A 5,069-nucleotide genomic window follows, 5' to 3' on the forward strand; every position below is an offset into this window, starting at 1 on the left:
CTGTTCAGAGTTTGGTGCTGTCTGCAAACCTCCTAACACAAGTAATAGATTCATGTTACACCACTCAGCTTTTCAGGTTCTCTCAGGTGCCACCCCTTTGATTAGCTCACAGTGTCTGTAATTGCATGAGCAAACTACCCCCCTCATTGACAGTTTTTGTGGCTGTGAACAAAATATATGACAAGAACAACTTATAGAACAAGTATTTTGTTTTGGACTCAGTTTTAGAGTTTCAGTCCATGGCCACCTGACTGCAATGCTTTAGCCCTGAGGTGAGGCAGAACATCCTGGCACAAGGACATAAGAGAGGAAAGATACTCTGCTAATGGCAACCAGGAGCAGAGAGAGTGAGGAGCCAGGGATGAGGTGCTTATTCCCCAAGGCCATTAGGGGACTATTTCCTCAGGCTCTGGCCCAACTTCCAACAGTTTCCATCCAGCAGCCCATTCAAATTATTGGCCAATTAATTCACTGATCAGATCACATCGATGTCTCCTAATGTTATCATCTCACCTCCAAAATTTTGGAACATTTCTAGATTTTTAATATCAGACTTTAAGGGAGACTTCATTTCCAAGCCATAGTCAAGAAAGAGAGCAGGGTGAGGACAATTATGGTGACTGAGAGCCACAGGGAACCTCATCAGACAGGAGAGCACCTCATAGATGAATCCTTGGGTATCAGATCCTTCTTCAGCTGTAATTGTACCTCAGCATGTAATTTAGGAAATCTAGTCTTTCAGTGTCAGGTCACATCCTATCCAGTGGCTAGGACACTCTTGTTGCCCAAACTGTCACAACCCCCAATCACCCTGACAATCAAAGCCTCAAGAACCTCAAAAATAAAATAAAATGAAAGCTCACTGGTAGCTATTCAATGAATAACAAACGCTCTGAAGAGTAGGACATTGAGGCAGAAACAGAAGAGCTCATTTCCTTAACAATTCCACCTCTGGCTAGGCACCCAAGAGAAGCCTAAAATTCCAGAGACTCCAGAGCCCCAGGCAGAAAAATCCCAAGGTGAAAGCCAGCCTCTGCAATATGGTGAGGCCCTGAGCAACATAAGTGGCCCTACCTCAAAAAATGAAAAGAGGCCATATAGTTTCTTCACAAAAACATGGGCAAATGAACAGACACTTCCCCAAAAAGAAATACAAATGCCCAAAAAACTCTTGAAAAAAGTGATTGATATCATTAGGTTATCAAGAAATGCCAATGATAAACAGAAAAGATACCAGCTCACACCAGTTAGAATGAATATCACCAAAGAAATAAAAATGTAACAAATGCTGACAAGGATGTAGAACCTTAATGTGTAGAAGTTAAATCTTATATAGTTGTGAGGTCACTTGGTGATCAACATATCTGTTAACGAATTGGAAACAGTTCAATTTAAACGTGTGTGTTTGTATGCACACACGCACATGTGTGTGCGCATGCAGCCAAATCTCGAAGAGTGCCAAACAAACCTTGGGCGTCTATAGTATTCAGTGTCTCTGATGTGTGGATTAGAAATGTTTGAGGCTCTGGCCATTCAATTTTTGTTTTGCATACCGTTTGCTGTTTACAATAGGAACTAGAAAGTGCAATGCCAACCTCTCTGTGCAAGAACAGTTTCACCCTAATGTGGCAAATTCCATTTTGACTTGCTATTGGCAAGGATGACAGAGACCAATCTGTGGACTTACCTCCTGGCCCTTCATGGAATCAGCCCCCGGGCAGTGCTGGCAGAGTGCTGAACTTTTGCTTTAATATGATAAAGTTTCTTACCATTTTTGCACAGATTATTTCACCTAAACAGATGCCATCTGGTTCCACCCACATCCTTAGAACAGTAATGATTTGTATACTTCAAAATAGATAGAATAGGTACTTTGGATATTCTTACACAATTACATGGTATCATTGAGGAAGTAGATTTACTCAATGAACAGAGAAGTGGAAATATCAGGTGGTACTCTGTAGATATACACAATTATTCTATCAATTAACAGGAAAAAGAAACAAAGATAGAGATGGTATGCAAGTTCCCTTTTTCTTTATTTATTTTCAATTTACTTTATTTCACACTTCAGTCAACTTATAAATTCAAATACCTTTGGCACAACTGGGTGTGGTATTCCATATTTGCATCAACTCATTAATTTTGTATATTCAACAGGAGAGTAACATTTTATGTGAAACTATTTTTATTTGTTATGTATGTATTTGTTTATCTAGCTGCTAGAATTGAACCCAGGAAAGCTTTACCACTGAGCTACATCCCCAGTCCTTTCAGTTTTTATTTTGAGAGAGTCTTGCTAAGATCTGATGGTCTCGCTAAATTCCTAGTGCAGGCCTCCAAATTGCAACCCTCCTGCCTCAGTCTCCTGAGTTCCTGAGATTAAAGTGTGTACCACCAGGTCCAGTTAATGTGCAATTATTTCTTTATTTGAGAAGCCAAGGTGGAGGATGAAGCAATATAGTGACAATTGTACAAAGTATTGTGTTCACTTTACAAATGTGCATGTATCAAAATATTTAGGTATAAAGAAATGTTAAGTGATCCATTTCAAAATATCCCAGAGATGATTAGAATAGATGTAATTCAGTCCCACTGATAGGATTAGAAGTGCTATCATGTGGCCTTGAATGGCGACCCCATCAAACTGCCCCAAAGGATCTCTATGTATCTAGGGTGATATTTTCTCCTTAAAGTGGTCTAGATTTTTAGTGAACAAATTCCTCTGAAGTCTGTCAAATTTCCTTAATTTAATTTGTAATAATACAATGTAAAATAATTTATAGAATCAAATACAGAAATTACAGACATAATGGTGACATACATTAGGTCATTAAAAAGTAAAAATTCAACTCTCTTAGAATGTTTGCTTTTAAAATATTTCTGGGAAAGAATGATGCACCTATTAGATATCCCTGAAAATACCCCAAATTATTTTTTAATGGATAGAAACAAATTACATATGTTTCCCAAGTACACAATTTACAAGTTATATTATTGAGATATGACATAAATACTTAGCAATAGACTCCAAAATCATACATAAAATATCAGACTTTGAAATTTAAAATAGTATTTCAGAGAATAAAGATAACTGTGAGTTGAATATTAAAATGTTCTGGAAATTACTGAGTTGATCCAAGTATGAAATACCACACAAAAGTGTAAAATAAAATAAGTTGAAAGTAAATAAAGAGAAGGGAACTTGCATACCACCTCTATCTTTGTTTCTTTTTCCTGTTAATTGATAGAATAATTGTGTTTATCTGCAGAGTACCACCTGATATTTCCACACCTCTGTTCATTGAATAAATCTACTTCCTCAGTTATACCTTAAAGATGTATGAGAACATCCAAAGTTCCTATTCTATCTATTTTGAAGTATACAAATCATTACTGGTATGGAGATATGGGTGGAACAAGATGGCATCTGTTTAGGTGAAATAATCTGTGCAAAAATGGCAAGAAAGCCTGCCTTATTAAAGCAAAGGCTCATCCCTCTACCAGCACTGCCCGGAGGCTGGTTCCATGAAGGGCCAGGAGGTGAGTCCACACATTGGTCTCTGTCACCATTGCCAAAAGCAAGTCAAAATGGAATTGGCCACATTAGGGTGAAACTTCTCTTGCACAGAGAGGTTGGCATTGCACTTTCTAGATCCTGCTATAAAAAGCAAACAGTCTACAAAATAGAAATTGAATGACCAGAACCTCAAAAATTCCTAATCTACACATCAGAGATACTAAATAGTATAGACTCCCAGGCTTTGTGGGCCCTCTTCGAAATTTGTTTGCATGCACACATATGCATGCCCATGCATACAAACACACGTTTAAATTGAACTATTTCCAATTCATTAACAAATAGATATGTTATTGATCATCGTATGTGACCTTACAACTATGAGTTTTAACTCACAAACCTTCTATATCCTTGCCAACATTTGTTATATTTTTATTTCTTTCATCTGGTTATCATTGCATTCCTTGAAAACTAGTGATATCCAGCACCCTTTTCAAGTGTTTGTTGGCCATTTGTATTTTTTCTTTCTTTCTTTCTTTCTTTCTTTCTTTCTTTCTTTCTTTCTTTCTTTCTTTCTTTCTTTCTTTCTTTCTTTCTCTCTTTCTTTCTTTCTCTCTTTCTTTCTTTCTTTCTTTCTTTCTTTCTTTCTTTCTTTCTTTCTTTCTTTTTCAGGTAGGGGCTCTCTATGTTGCTTAGGGCCTCACCATATTGCAGAAGCTGGCTTTCAAATTGTGAAGTTCCTGCCTGGGGCTCTGGAGTCTCTGGGAGTATAGGCTTGCCCTTAGGAACCTAGCTAGAGTGTTAAGGAAATTGTTAAGGAAATGAGCCCTTGTGTTTCTGCCTCAATGTCCTACTCTTCAGTGGGTTTGTTATTCATTGAATAGCTACCAGTGAGCTTTCATTTTATTTTATTTTTGAGGCTCATAATGCTTTGGTTGTCAGAGTGATTGGGGGTTGTGTCAATTTGGACAACAAGGATGTCCCAGCCCCTGGGTAGGATGTGACCTGATATTGAATGATTAGTTTTTCCAAATTACATCCAAAGGTGGAATTACAGCCTAAGAAGGATCTGACACCCAAGGCTTCATCTTTGAGGTGCTCTTTTGTCTCATGAGGCTCACTGTGGCTCTCAGTCACTATCATTGTCCTCACCCTGCTCTCTTGTCCATGACTACGGCTTGGAAATGAGGTCTCCCTTAAAGTCTGATATTAAAAATCTAGAAATGTTCCAAAATTTTGGAGGTGAGATGATAACATTAGGAGACATCGATGTGATCTGATCAGTGAATTGATTGGCCAATAATTTGAATGTGCTACTGGATGGAAACTGTTGGAGTTGGGCCAGAGCCTGAGGAAATAGTCCCCTAATGGCCTTGGGGAATAAGCACCTCATCCCTGGCTCCTCACTCTCTCTGCTCCTGGTTGCCATTAGCAGAGTATCTTTCCTCTCTTATGTCCTTGTGCCAGGATGTTCTGCCTCACCTCAGGGCTAAAGCATTGCAGTCAGGTGGCCATGGACTGAAACTAAAACTGAGTCCAAAACAAAATG

The sequence above is a fragment of the Urocitellus parryii genome, chromosome 2, assembly GCF_045843805.1.
Source record: "Urocitellus parryii isolate mUroPar1 chromosome 2, mUroPar1.hap1, whole genome shotgun sequence".
NCBI lineage: Eukaryota > Metazoa > Chordata > Mammalia > Rodentia > Sciuridae > Urocitellus > Urocitellus parryii.